Consider the following 15,596-nt stretch of genomic DNA (forward strand, 5'->3'; position numbering starts at 1 on the left):
TCATTGCGCCGCGCCGCTCCACCCCCCGGAAGAGCGACGCGGCAGACCGCGGGCGGCGGGGTTGCCATGGGAACCGAGCGAGGCGTGCGTCCGTCGGGCGACTGGGGGTGGGAGCGGCACGCTGCCGGGCGAGAGAAAAGTGAAGAGAAAGTGCGGCCACCTTGTGGGACAGAAGCAGTTTAGGGTGGGCGTCGGGCCGTAGCTTCTGCGGTTGGTGCGGCTGATAGGACCCGCGCCCCGCCCGCCCCCCCCCAATCCCATCCTCAACCCCAGGCTGAGGGTTTGACTGTGGGGCAGGCTCTCAGTAGTTTGAAAATTGTGATCCTAAGTGCCCCCTGCGCCTGCAGCCACCGAGAGAAATGCAATGCTGTATGACCTTGGGCAGGTCTTTTCCCTCTCCGGGCCTCATCGTCCTCTTCTAATAAAAAAAATCTTGTTAGTCAAGGTAGTCTTTAAGATCCATTTTGCCTCTGATGTTAAGTTCCTGGGGTCTGCGTTTGGAATGGAGGGTGACAGTGAAAGCCCAGGACTTGGGAGCCAACTGACGGGGGTTCAAGGCTTGCCCCTGCTTTGGGCAAGCCTCTTCCCTTGTCTGCCCGGCTTGGTTACTTTCTCCGTAAAATGAGGCGGGGTCTCGGAAATGCCTTCTAACACTGATGGTCTAATGTAAGCCTGCTATGGGGCTGAATACAAGGCCTCTTATCCAAGTAATTTTTCATCAGTGGCTTTGTTCATTCCCACATCGTCCTAGAGTTGAAGCCTAACAGGTAGAAAAGTTATGGATAGGCTTTTGGGCATAAAAGAAAATCTCTCTGCCAGAGAGGCCAGTGATTTGGGGAATGGCTGGGAATGTTGAGAGGACCAGCCATTAAACGCATGTTTTAGAATCCAAGTGAAGCATTTAAAGAGCTTGTAGACAAGTCCTATAGACTAATGATTGGGGTTAATTTACAGGGCAGAAAAGGTTTCACTTTTCACAGAAGGTCCTTTCAGGAATTGCTGCTCCAGCCAACGCTGGTTTTACTGTAGCAGGAGAAAGATTCCATTAGGGCCCTACGTTTTCCTCTACTTTTCACTTGGAGTCCTCAGTGTCCTTCTGTTAGGACAATTTTAGCAACCCAATTAGCCCTGAGTGCCACCTGCAAAGCTGCAGGATGACTATGGGTGTCATTGATGTTCAGGCAAGCACTGGACTTGGGAGCTAATTTATATTCTGGCCCCTGCTTTGCCATTAACAGCTAGCTATGTCACCCTTTCAGCGTCTCAAGTTTTCTTCTTAGTAAAATGAGGCATTTGGAGTAGGTAATCTCTGAATTCCCTTCTAGCATTGCCATTTTATGGCCTATGTGCTAAGATTCCTCACAGTTCTGAAATTCTATGGTTCTTTCAATGACTTTGATCAAACTAAGGCATGGCAGGATAGAGAGAGGAAGGAAGAAGGGAAAGGGAAGGGGAAAAAAAGAGATGCCCTAGAGTACTCTTAGCAGTTATTGGCACCCCTAGTATTGTTTGTTTTGTTTAGTTGTTTTCTCCCCTCAGTGACCCCTTTTGCGGTTTTCTTGGAAAAGATACTAGAGTAGTTTGCCATTTTCTGTTTTTGTTTTTTTGAGGGACAATGAGGGTTAAGTGACTTGCCCAGGGCCACACAGCTAGTAAGTGTCAAGTGTCTGAGGTCGGATTTGAACTCAGGTCCTCTTGAATCCAGGGTCAGTGCTTTATCCACTGCAACACCTAGCTGCCCCAGCTCATTTTACAAATGAGGAAATCGAGGCAAACAGGGTTAAGTGACTTGCCCAGGGTCACACAGCTAGTAAGTGTCTGAGGTCAAATTTTTTTCTTTTCTTTTGCCAGGCAATGGAGGTTAAGTGACTTGCCCAGGGTCACACAGCTAGTAAGTATCAAGTCTCTGAGGCCAGATTTGAACTCAGGTCTTCCTGAATCCAGGACCAGTACTTTATCAACTGAGCCATCTAGCTGCCCCTTGAGGTCAGATTTAAAAAAAAAATTTTTTTTAGGTCAGATTTGATCACAAGTCTTCCTGACTCCAGGCCTGGTACTCTCTACACTGTACCACCTAACTGCCCTTACCCATAGTATAGATCACCAATTTCTACATTTGTTCATTTTCCTGTGCAAGTTAGAGAGAGATAAAGATCTTTGTCATTCTTTAGCCATTGATTCTGAACAACGTTAATGATTTCTGTAGCTTTTTAGGAGCCTCCAAATTGTAACTTTGCTCTTTGTTTTTAGAATCCTGAGTTGGCTTGGTCATGATGCATTTGATTTGCTTTTGGGTGCAACGTTATTAGGGTGGATCTCAGCATCTTTTTAACTATTTCTTTTTTAGTATCTTTACTTCCCCCACTGGACAGAATCAGAAGCTCTGAGGGTTTGCTAGAGTTAGGACACATAATGAGTTTGCTTTAGCCACAGCCCCATTGCTGCGGTGTACCCATTCTTCAATTGGCTTCTAGGCTTCTCATTGACTCTTTATCTCCTCAGTCATCCATAGTGCCCTCGTCAACTGTCCATTATAACACTTGGAAAATATGTCAGGTTTTGAGGCTGAAAATACTGAGTTACCTGTTATTCTCACCACATATCTGTTCCTTGTAATGACAGTTTCTTATCAGGTCAGAAACCAATCCATTTATTTTCAAACTGGGAGATTTCCCTGGGGGTGCATAGTATAAAGAAGGCTCTGGGACTGAGTTCTGGGTATTTCCTAGGTTCTGGCCTTTCCCTCAAGTATAAACCTCTGGTCCATGTTGAGCTCCCACACCTATTCATCAGTGTCACTATGATATCTGACACCTTCTACCCTATCATGGTGGCTTTCATCTTTGGTACTGTGGTGTATCAGGAAACTGGGGGTGTGTGCTCAAGCAATTCATTGTCTCCTTTTGGCTAATGACCAGTTTCTATCTCTTTAAAACATTTTTTTTTTTAAAAAGTATTGGTTATAGGGGCAGCTAGGTGGTGCAGTGGATAAAACACTGGCCCTGGATTCAGGAGGACCTGAGTTCAAATCCAGCCTCAGACACTTGACACTAGCTATGTGACCCTGGGCAAGTCACTTAACCCTCATTGCCCAGCAAAAACAAAACAAAAAAGTATTGATTATCTTTCCCTTCTACTGCACCCCCAATCTCTCAATTGAATAATAATAATAATTTTAAAAAGGACAAAAGAAAACTTTCAACAAATACACATAGTTCAGCAAAAAAAATTCTCAAATTGACCAAGTCCAAAAATTCTGTATTTTAAATCCATTATCTCTTTGGTAGGAGGTGGGACCATGTTTCATCTTCAGTCTTTTGGACTTTTGGCTTAACATTGCATTTCTTAGAGTTCTAAAGTCAAAGTCATTTTAAAAAATGTTATTGTAGAAATTATTCTAGTTCTACTCACTTCATTCATCATAGAGATCTTCTCAGTTGCTTCTGAGACTGTCTAACTTTGTTATTTTTATGGCATTGTTATGGGCTTAGCCCCCTAGAATTTCTCTGGTATGGGCCTAGCACCCCAGAAGTTTTCTGGGGTAAATCAAAGAACCTTCTCCTTGAGAAACTAAACCAAAGGACAGACACACCTAAAGAGATAGTGGCGCAGGATCAGGTGTGGCTACTGCCTTTCTGCAGTGAGGAGGAGAGAGATGGCTTGAGAAATCAGCAGCCACCCCTCACCCAATTCCCCTAGCTACCACCAGTGGGGGATGGTCCTCCTCCAATAAGGGAACTTTCCACAGTCAGATGATCACCCCCATCAGTCCTCTATAAAAGTATCTGCCTGCCTCCTGCTCTTGGAGATAGATATCTCAGAGCCACACCTCTGTGCTATGCCTTTTGCCTATGAGAAGAAGTCCAAGAATTTCTCTCTTGGTCTCCTTTCCCTAGCACCCTAAATAAACTATTATTTTATTCTAATTGGATTTGTGTGCAAGTGGGTGTAATTATTTATTTTTTTTTAGTGAGGCAATTGGGGTTAAGTGACTTGCCCAGGGTCACACAGCTAGTAAGTGTTAAGTGTCTGAGGCCAGATTTGAACTCAGGTACTCCTGACTCCAGGGCCAGTGCTCTATCCACTGTGCCACCGAGCTGCCCCAGGTGTAATTCTTTAAAGAGGAATTCCTAAGAACCCCTATCTCAAACCCTTATCTGGAACCCCTATCCCAAACTCCCCACCTATTTCCCCATAACATAATGATAAATTAATATACCTTCACATACCTTAATTTGTTTAGCCATTCTCCAATAAGTGGACAATCACTTAATTTCCAGTTTTAGACTATTATGAAAGAGCGACCATAAATAATTTTGTACATATGGATCCTTTTCCTCTGCCTTTGTTTTATCTTTATTTTTATTTTTAAATTTAATTTAATTTTTAAAAAACCATTTTTCAGAATAGACCTAGTAATGGCATGGTTGGGTTATAGGGTTTAATAGTTTAGTGGCTTTTTTGTGTATACTTTTGTGGCAAAAAATTATTTGTGGTAAAGATATATATATTGGAAGTTTTAGCTGAATCATTTGAGAAGTGATTTCCCAAAGATCACTGCCATGATCTAGGTTCTGATCCCAAATACACTGCTCTTGGGGGCAGCTAGGTGGCACAGTGAATAAAAGCTTTGGCCCTGGATTCAGGAGGACCTGAGTTCAAATCCAGCCTCAGACACTTAACACTTACTAACTGTGTGACTCTGGGCAAGTCACTTAACCCCAATTGCCTCACTAAAAACAAAGATTCAAAGTTAGGTCTTCCCGACTCCAAGTCCAGAATAGAGGCCCAGAAATGTTAAAACCAAACCAAACAAAAAAACTTGCCCAAAGTAAAATAGGGTCAGTAGAACTGTAGGATTCTCGCAGTTGTCAAAGGAAGATTTCTGCCCGTGGCCTTTGGACACCAAGGTCGCATGAATAGCTGACTAAATAGAACAAGTACAAAAGAAGGAGGTAAAATTTTGTCAGTAATATGGGCTCAGAGGTCAGCTGGATGTCAGCCTACTATGTGCATATAGGCACTTAATTAATAATCAGGCAGCTGGGTGGTACAATGGATAGAGTGCCTATCCTGAAGTCAGGAAGATCAGAGTTCAAATCCAGCCTCAGATATTTACCAGCTGTGTGATCCTGGGCAAGTCACTTCACCCCGTTTGCCTCAGTTTCCTCATCTGTCAAATGAGCTGGAGAATGAAACAACACACCACTCCAATATCTTTGTTGAGAAAACCTCAAATGGGATCACAAGGAGTTGGAAAGGAACCTAAAATGATTATGAGGCCTTGGCAAAGAACCTTATGACCCTAGAAGGGTCTTTATTCTCTGTTACCTAGTCTTACTTTCAGCTTCTGTAGATTTGTGTTAAGCTCTGCCAAAACAGATCCTGCATTCGAGATCTGCCCTTCTGTCAGTCTTTTTGCTTGTGCTGCTTTTGCTGCCACAACTGCATAGGGTGCTGCTACCCTGCTGCTTGTGTGCCTGGAAGAAAGGAAGATGCCCAGCTGCCTTGCAAGATCTCACAAGACTGGGGACCAAAGGACAGAAGAACAAATAGAACATTCTCTTGCCCTACCCACCATCCCAGGCATAGGCTTGCTTAGGAGGTTATAAGCTCCAGTTCAGGGAAGGGAACCTGATCTTCCCAACAGCTCAGGGAATTGCCTTTGGATTTTGAAGCCGAAAAAAAGAATGTAATACTGAGGGGCATAGACTGCACTTGGGCTGCCAGGGTGAGCCTGCAAATCTTGAGAATGTGACTATCAATATTACCTGTTGGCTTATGCCAGAAGACATTTCAGAATGCTTTGCAACAATGAGGATTAATGAAACATGAGCTACACAAGAATTTTAAGGTTAGCCCTCCTTTAACAAAGTGTCTAGCACATAGTAGGTGTTTAATAAATGTTTATTGATTTTATTTAACCAAAAAAACCTCATTACCCAGACTTCTGCATTACCCAGAATTCTCCAGTCCTTAAGCAATCTGGTTAATAGAGGATTTATTAAAATGCAGGGCGAGGATATAATCCATGTTGGAGGTTGGATTGAGGAGGGGTTGAGTAAGGTTATGTTTGTCACTAAGATTAAGTGAATGTTTGAGAGTTGAGAGATTGAGGGATGGTCAGCATCAGGCCAACCATCTGATCAGCTCAAGAAGGCTTATATGTACTTATATGTACTTCTATACTTATGTATACTTCTATACTTCTATGTACTTCTATATACTTCTATATACTTATGTACTTATATGTACTTATGTATACTTATATACTTATATGTACTTCTATATACTTATGTAGTTATATGTACTTCTATATACTCCTATTTACTTATGTATACTTATATACTTATATGTACTTATATGTACCTATATGTACTTATGTGTACTTATGTGTACTTATATGTACTTTTATATACTTAATAATCATAATTATATGTACACTTAATAATCATAAATTCATTTGATCCTCAGAACAAATCTTGGGAGGTCAGTACTGTTATTATCCTAATTTTTCAGAGAAAGAAACTGAGGCAGACAGAAAGTTTAAGTGATTTTTCTAGGAATACACTGCTAATAAGTGTCTGAGGTCAGCTGTGAGTCTTCCTGATTCTAGGTCCAGCACTCTACCTGGCTACCTATGAAGGAAACCACTTTCCAAATAGATCTGAGACAGAAATTATTTATTTATGTCTTCATTCATTTATTTTTAAAGCACAGAGACTTTTTTATTCCTTTTTTTTCAGTTCCAAATTCTCTCTCTTCCCCCTCACCCACTGAATGAATGAGAAGGCAAGAAAAAACAAAACCTATTGTAAATATGGATAGTCATACAAAATAAATTTTCTCATTAGCTATGTTCCCAAACAAGCAAGAAAATGAAATAAGTAACCAAAAAAAATGTGCTTAGTCTGTACCCCGTGTCCATCATTGTACCCACTGCTTCTTGAAGTAATACATTCCACCGTTGGACAGTTCTTATTATTGAAAAGTTGTTATCTGAGATTGGGCCTTCATATTTTGCCTAAACCAAAAGCACAACAGCATTCATGGCCCAGTACAAGGACTAAACAGCACTGAAGCTTTAAAAGGTTCTGTTTTTCTGACCTGGGCAAGTTGCCCTCTTTAGGCACCCTGATGGTCCTCCATCCCTAGAGTTCACTATATTAATACTGCCCAGGCTAAGGCCTTCCTTACATTAAGTACAATTCTGTCTCTCAGGAGAAAGTAAATTCCTGAAGGGCAAATATTATTTTTTTCTTTGTATATAAAACAAATTACTACCTCTTCTATGTACAAACATTTCAAATATTTGAAGACAGTGACCATGTCATGCCTTCTTTTCCCCAGGATAAGCATCTCCATATACAGAATATATATGGGATCAATACAAGCCAATTTAAATAGAGAAGATTCTAGAGAGTGGGAGTGGGGTGGGGCGAGGGAGGTAATCCAGACAGGCTTCAGGTAATAGATTGTGTTTGATCTGGGTCTTGAAGAAGGCAAAGATGTCTAAAAGACAAAGGCGAGGAAGAAGGGCATCCAAGGTATAAGGGATGTGGTCAGGACCTGATGAGTCAGGAACAGCTTATGTATTATTTTCAGAAGGGGAATGATGTATCTAGAGGCTGCAAAGGGAAGTTGGGACCAGGTTGTAAAGGGCTTAGAAAGCCAAACGGAAGTTTCTATTTTATCATGGGGGGCAGTAGTATAATGAGGGGGCAATTGATTAGGAAAACAATTTAAATCTAAGTGTTGATCACACCACTTCTCTGTCGTGCTCAGGAATGGGGAGTGAGCATCCCAGTGTATTTACATGACAAAGGTCGACATCCAGCTTAATGGGGAAACCTCTTTCTATTGAATCCTTCTGGTACCCAAGAAACTACCCAGCTCAATGCCATAATGGGGAAAAAACATTAAAATGCTCCTTTCTTTCTCAGGGTCTATGAATTAGTATATAGTCATTCTCTTAGAATGAAAACATGTTTAAATGAATTCCAGACACTCCATTTAGAGTATCAGTTACCCTAAAATCTAATTTCCCTTGCTACAGACTGGTGAAGGGCTGGGCCTTAGGATCAGACAGCCGCTAAATCTCCTTCTGCTCACTTGTTTCATTTTATTCCTAGTTCCCCCAAAGAAGTCTGTTTGGTGACTCTCCCTTTTTATCCCCTAGCATAATCTAAAAATTAAATGCATACACCAAGTCAGGGAGAATGGCATTCTTTCCTAAGGTCACTGGAGGCAAACACTTTAAACATTCAATCCTGCCTCTCCTTGGTCTGCCCACCCTCTACCCCACCCCCTTCCTACTGAGCTGAAGGTCACGAGGAGAAACGTGGTCTTAGGCACCAGATCTTAGTCCCACAGTGATTTCTGATTATGTTCATTGGATTTCCTGTTTGAAATCTGCGGGTGCTATGGGCTTCATTGCACCTAGAAGCTTAATGTCCTGGAGCAAGCTGAAGGAAAGCCTCTTATCCACAGCAATTCAAACTGGTAGAGACTTCAAGGCTGTGCTTCAAGTCATATCATCCCTTCCCTAAAAGCTAATAACATTTTGCACTTATACGGTGCCTTTCATCACCTCTGGTAATATATGCCACATTACTACAACTCAGGGATGAGTAAATCATTAATTGTTCATAATGCTTCACATAAGCACTTTTAGATAGTCATGCACAAGGATTTAATCAGGCACAATGACATCTGGGCATATTTCTTTTTTATTCAGGTATAAAAAGTGTGCAGTGGCTCATAAACAGCAAATTCTAAGTGAACACAACCCAAAAGTCAATAGGACTCCGTACAAAATCCCTAAAAATATTCTGCTGGCAAATCCTGGGTTTTTTATTATTGTTGTTGTTGGTGGTTGGTTGACTGTTGGGGGGGGGGACGGTTTAGGCTATGGGGCCAGGGAGACAATGATGAGCAGAGCTACTAGCACAGGGAGTGTGTGTAATCAAGTGAATTGTGAAAATAGCCTAACATTTCTCAATTGTTTCACCTGGGGTAGGGGAGAAGGAAGGAAAGCAGAGAAGAGACAAAGAGAGGAAGAGGGGGTGGGGATGAAGATACTAAATCTGGAGGAAAGAAATTGGTATTGAAACAGAAATGAGAATTTGTGAGATTCCTATCTTATCTGTTAGAGGTAACAAAGTGATATAGTGGATTGAACCCTGGAGGATCTGATCAGGAAGATCTGAGTTCAAATCCTGCCTTAGTCACTGACTAGCTATGTGATCCTAGGCAAGTATGCCCTCAGCTTCCTCAACTGTAAAATTGGAGTCAGAGTAGCACCTGCCTCCTAGGGTTGTTAGGAGAATCAAATTATTTTTTTCCTTCATTATGCAGGTAGAGTTGCACAAAGTCTTCAGCCTCACTGTCTGTTCCAGAGTCATCAAGACAAAAGGCAAGATGAATGGTGATGGCCTGGGATGCAGTGTTAAGCTTGGCTTAACCAAGCTCTAAACACTCTGGTATCTTCAGCCACCTTCATTGCCATTGGAACAAATTGTTCCCACCCACCCTTTCCAACAGAGGAAGTCTTTACTTTCTTGGGGTAGATGCCCCCTAACTCACCAGTGGGCTTGAGACTCATTGGTTATCCTCACCCTAGTTTAGCCCATCTGCAGAGCCAGATTTACTGGGATATGGCCACATTAAAGGAGGATGAGCAGTTCTGAAAAGGGCTCATCAAGCCCTTACACCTGAAGTGCTAGTCTTCCTTGAACACTCCACACAGCCCAATAATTATAAAGCATTTAGCACAGTGTCTGGCACATAGTAGGATAAAATAAGCGTAAATAAGCATAAATAAATAAATAAGCATAAATGCTTGTTTCCTCTTTCCCTCTCCTCCCCAGTTAGTTAAAATTCATCCCTTTAATCTTGTGCCTTACTTTGCATTAGTAGACTATCACGATCAATCCAAATGTTCATTGTCAGGGTGGCAAGAAGCAGGAGGTAAATGAGGAAGGGGCCACTGTTGGGATCCTTAGGATCTGGTGCTAACTGCTAGAAGAATGGAAGCACTTAAAGAATACTTAAGCCTGAGATTAAAAAAAAATCACAGGATGAAAAGGCATGTTAGGTTGTGATTTGCAGTGGTTAAGGAAATATGAGATCTCAGATCCTTCAAAGTATTGAAGGAGATCCAAAGAGTAATCTCATGGTCATCTTCCCCTTCAAATAATTCTCATGAACTTTGGCGAATTTTCAATTGTTCTAGGACTTTCCTCAGGGCATTTTTCATGTCCTTGTTGAGTAGACTGTAGATTAGAGGGTTTAAGAGGTGTACTGCATACACCAGTGTGACAATCTTTTGCATCCCAGATGGATTCCCAGATGTTGGGCTTACATACATCACCATGAGGGTGCCATAGAATAGAGACACAACCACCAGATGGAATCCACATGTGGAGAAGGCTTTACGCCGGACAGCACCAGAGGGAACACGCAAAACAGCTCTGAGGACCAGGGTGTAGGATCCAAGGATGGAGAGGAATGGTCCAAAGATAATCATGGAGTTGAAAGGTGTAGCAGATGAGTTTAATAAGAGGAGCAGGCACACAGATGAGTGCAAATAATGGGCCTGGGTCACAGACAAAGTGATCAATGATGTTAGGGCCACAGAAGGGCAACTGGGATATAAGAGCAATGGGAACTGGGTAACAAAGGAATCCACTCACCCAACAGGCACAGAACCTCCCTGTCATGATGGTGGGGTAGTGTAGTGGTCGGCAGATGGCTAGGTACCGACCATATGCCATGACTTATAGGAAGAAACACTCTGTAGTACCCAGGGATAAAAAGAAATAGAACTGGAAGAAGCAGCCAGAGAAGGAGATGGTTTTGGTCTCAGATAGGAAGTTGGCCAACATGTTGGGAACAGTAGAAGACACATACCATATTTCAAGGAAAGCAAAGTTCCCCAGTGTGTGGAGCTGCCTGTCCCACTTCACTGCACAGACAATGGCTCCATTCCCCAACAAAGTCTTAGTGGTCTAAGATCAAGGAGAAGAGGAGATTCTGCATTTCCCTGTGACCAGGAAAACCCAGGAGGACAAACTCAAGTCACAGTGTGGGTGATTGACTGGTTAGGCTCCAAAACTGTGGAAAAGACAGACAAAAATGACACAGACTATCTTGTTTCCAAGTAAGCATCCTAAGAGGAAAGTTTAAATTTCATGGGGAAGCACACTGGCCCATTCTGAAACTAGATGTCCTGTCCTTAGCTCCTATGGGACGTGCACACCCCAGTGGAAGGATTAGTATCAGGATTAAGCAGATTTCTGCTAAATTTGAAGGCAAACTGGTATCATAAATTTACTCCAGAATAGTGCCAGCTGTAGCTGATTTCTCACACTCCTGGCTGCCTTGCCAGCAGAACACATTTAGTCTTTACAAAGGACATGAACTCAGCAACCCAAGATGACCAGAGTTCATAGAATAATAAATTTACAGCTACAAGGGATCTTTGAAGCTAATTTTTCAGCTAAGGAAACTGAGGCACAAGGGTGTTAAGTGACTTGTCCAAGGAAAGATGGGTAGTATGTAGCATAGCCAGTATTCAAACCCGTGTCTTCTGATTTCAAATCCAACAATCTTTCCATAGTCATGTTGCCTTAAGAGTCTTAACTGCCTCTTTATTTTGCATGGAAACAATCTATCCTTACATAATGGTAGGGGCTATTCTCTACAACATGAGTCCTTTTATTGCTGCTTTTGCTGCTTAAATATTCTGGCTGAATGAAGCTTCAGTGAAGATGGAAATACTTGTGCCTTCATCTAGTGAAACAGTTCTCCTTGCTTGCCTTTGTCTTGGAGGACTTACTACCCTTCCTATTCTACTGTGCTAATACTAGTTTGAAACAAAGCCTATTCCATTCTGAATAACTTGTTTGTCTACATCTTAAACAGATTTATTCTTTAACATCAATCTCCTTCATAAATGTGTCAAATTTTTCTTAGATTGAAGCAAGATAGATCTTGAAGTTAAAATCACAGTTACTTTTGTTTCCTCTGATATTTGTAGGCAGTTACCTACATAGATCCCTTCCACTATCACCATCTCTGATTGTGAAGGAGGAACATACATGTTATATGTGATATTTTGTTAAAACTATAGGTAAACATGTTGCAATTCATCTTTCAGCCATGAAAACTAATCACATATCTTTTAGTCTTTCTTCACAAGACTCATTAATTCCTCTTTTGTTGTTCATCCTTCATTTGCAAAGAGGACCATTGACATCATGGGGTGTTGTTTTGACTTAAGTGTGATTTGGATTTAAGTGAGGCAGAATTGTGCAAAGTTGTGAGCCTCACTCTTCTAGAGTTATTGAAGGACAAAGTTAAGTCCAGGATGCAGAGAATGACCTTGGAATTTTTGATGTCTCACCAAGCTCTAAGCATTCCATAGTGCCTGTTTCAGCCTCCATTATGACTTGGAACAAATTGCTTTCATCCCTCCTATTTTGCCAGGGAAAGTCTTCACCTGCTTGAGGTAGACATTCCTCTAATTCACTGACAAGTTTGAGGCATGTCATTTACCTTCAACCTGGTTTAGCCCATCTGTCCAGATGGTTTACCTGAATGTGGATGCTGCACATGCTACAGTTTCTTGGAGCTACAGATGAGAGTTGGGTGAAGGTGGACACTTTGAAAAGGGTTTAGTTAGCTCTCATACCAGAAGTTCTAGTTCTCCCTGAACACCCCATACATCTTCTTCCTCCTCCTATTTTACTTGAATAAGGAAACTAGAGAAATAAGATTTTTTTTTTTGTTTAGCCCAGATGAGGTCACATTTGTCTATGTTGGAAGCTTGGACATCTCAGAGTCTACATGAATACACTCAACATCCATTTATCAAATATTTAAAAGCACCTTCATTGTGTGAAGCACTCTAGCATTGAGGGAAATGCATAGGTTAGCTAAGATTTTGTCCCTGTTTCCATGAAAGTTACAAAAATAGAAATTATTGGATCTGTACATGTGAAGAGTACAATAGAAAAATATCTGAAAAGATTTTCATTAGGTAATGTAAAGAAAGAAATTAGAACTCATGGAACAAAGTACATATTAACAACAAACCTGTTAAATGAGAGGTGTACAGTAATGAATGCATCACAGAATCACAAATTTGAGAATTGGAAGAGACTTCAGTATCTATCAGTATAATCCATGTATAAAAGGAATCTCCACTATAACCCACCTAGCAAGTGATCATCCAAACTCTGCTTGAAGACATCCAAGGAGAAGGAAAGAAAAACTCTTGACATTTTATATGCTGAAATTAATTTATTGCAATGTAATCATAAAAGCAAGTTTTGCTGTTTTGGGCATTTAATCTTATTTATAACAAACCAATAATGTGGGGCAACATATATTATTATCTGGATAACATGGTCACTTACCAAAATTCATCCTTTTGTCATCCATAAAGTCTGTAGAGAGGAGAGATCAATTACAAGGAGTTCTTTCTCAAGCATCCTAATATGGAAATGGTTTGCTAGATGAAGAGGACAAGTGGGGCATAGAACCTCTAAAAATGATTTGTATTTCATTTTACTTTTCCCATACCTGACAATCCTGGGAACCTGTTTGTTCTCTTCTAGTGATTTGGACTGTGTGTGTCTCTGATCCAATTTATGTTTCCTATCACCAATTATCATTGATTCCCAGGTTTCTGAGCTCCACAGCTTTGCTCTGTAGGGAAATAAGTATGTGATCTTCATTTTTGGTACATACTTTCTTCCTCTTCCTTCTCAATAACAGGCTGACTTTACATAATTGCTATCATTCCCTTGACCTTCTTAATTTGATTTTTTTTCAAAGTATAATGGATACCAATAGTTTATTTTATTCCATTTTAACTTTGGTGAATATTTGTCTTCCCCAATTAGTAGTGGCATAGTAGTTAGAGCACTTGATCTGGAGCCAGGAAGAACTATTTTTGAATCCTGCCACTGATATTGGGCTTGATATATGCCCGCACTTGCCTGGGTCCAGGTAGTATTCCTTCCCACCCTCAGGTGCTCTTTCCTTGCCTTGCACTCTGACCCCATGAAGCAGATTATAGATGTTCACAACCTGCTGGGCAGAGGTTCACCTCTGCTTCTCCTTTCCTGCCCTCCCCATCCTGTTGGGTCACTTAGCCATCTCCTTGACTGATCAGAATCCTTTTATCGTTCTCTGCTTATTGTACTTCCGGTCTCACTGAGGGTCTCTGCCCTGCTAGTCTATATCATAGGACAGAAGAGGGGGATGTGGAACTTAGGGTGTTATGAGAGGTAACAAAGAGATGAGCTGGGTGACAGAACCCAGGGGTTCTGGGGCTGAGGCCTTTGTTCCCCCTTCCCAGTTGCCCACTAATGCAAAGGCTTCTGATGGGAAGCAGAGGAGCCCGGATATAGTTGGCCCTGCCTCTGGGTGTGAGGACAGCACTAGGGTTTTGAAGTTTGAGATAGGTAAAGGCCAGGCCGGCAAGGTTGGGGTTCCAGAGAGCATCCTGACCCTATGCCAGTGTTTGTCTTTATTCGTAGAGCCACCAGGGGTCAGCAGCATATCAGCTACTTTATAAAGAAAGCTGAGACTCCTCTGCCTCTGGGCAGGACCAACCCTAAAACCAATCAGACACATCTCCTGCCATTGGGTCAGTTCTGTGTGCCTAAGTCCTTTGGGATCCTCTTGTATATCTGGTCTAGGGAAACTTTTAAAGGTTTAAAGGGCTTCATAAACTTTTTCCACTTGACACCCCTTTTTGCTCGAGAAACTTTTATGCAACCCTGGGTATATAGGCATATAAAATATTTGTTGCCAATTTTTTTTTTGTGATCCCCACATTCAGTTACATGACTCCATATTGGGCGAAGACCCACAGTTTAAGAAGCTTTGCTTTAGTAGGCCTGTTCCCACTGAGTTTGATACCACTGCCTAAGTAAATGTACCATTGTCATCTTATCACTCTTCCCCTCAAAACCAGCCACAAGTGAAAAGAACATTGGATCTAGGCCCCACTTTCCTCATCTGTACAATCTAATTACAAAAATAACGATAACCAGTATTTATATAGCACTTTGAGGTTTGCAAAGTTCATTTTATCCTCATAACAACCTTGGGAGGTGGATGCTATTATTTTTGTTTGTTTGTTTGTTTTTAGTGAGGCAATTGGGGTTGTGACTTGCCCAGGGTCACACAGCTAGTAAGTGTTAAGTGTCTGAGGCCGTATTTGAACTCAGGTACTCCTGACTCCAGGACCGGTGCTCTATCCACTGTGCCATCTAGCTGCCCTGGTGGATGCTATTATTATCCCCACTATGAGAAGGCTTCAGCCTTCTACAAGCAGAGGTCAAGTGATTTCCTCAGGGTCACATAGCTAGTTATGTGTCTGACACTGCATTTGAACTCAGTTCTTTGTGATTCCAGGTCTTGAGTTCTATCCTCTGGGCCATCTGTCTACCATCAAAGGTTTAATTCCCTTCCTCATTAGAATATTAACTCCTTGAGATCAGGGATTATATAATTTTTCATCTTTCTAAATTAGCTATGAGCATAGGTCCATGTATAAAGGATCATAGGATTTATTAGAC

General features: G+C 41.6%; 1 pseudogene; it reads right to left on the reverse strand.

Moving 5' to 3' along the window:
• Nucleotides 1-10,201: 10,201 nt before the first annotated feature.
• On the reverse strand, nt 10,202-13,446 carry LOC122743695 (annotated as a pseudogene).
• Nucleotides 13,447-15,596: the final 2,150 nt, after the last annotated feature.

This window comes from Dromiciops gliroides, chromosome 2 (assembly GCF_019393635.1).
Source record: "Dromiciops gliroides isolate mDroGli1 chromosome 2, mDroGli1.pri, whole genome shotgun sequence".
NCBI lineage: Eukaryota > Metazoa > Chordata > Mammalia > Microbiotheria > Microbiotheriidae > Dromiciops > Dromiciops gliroides.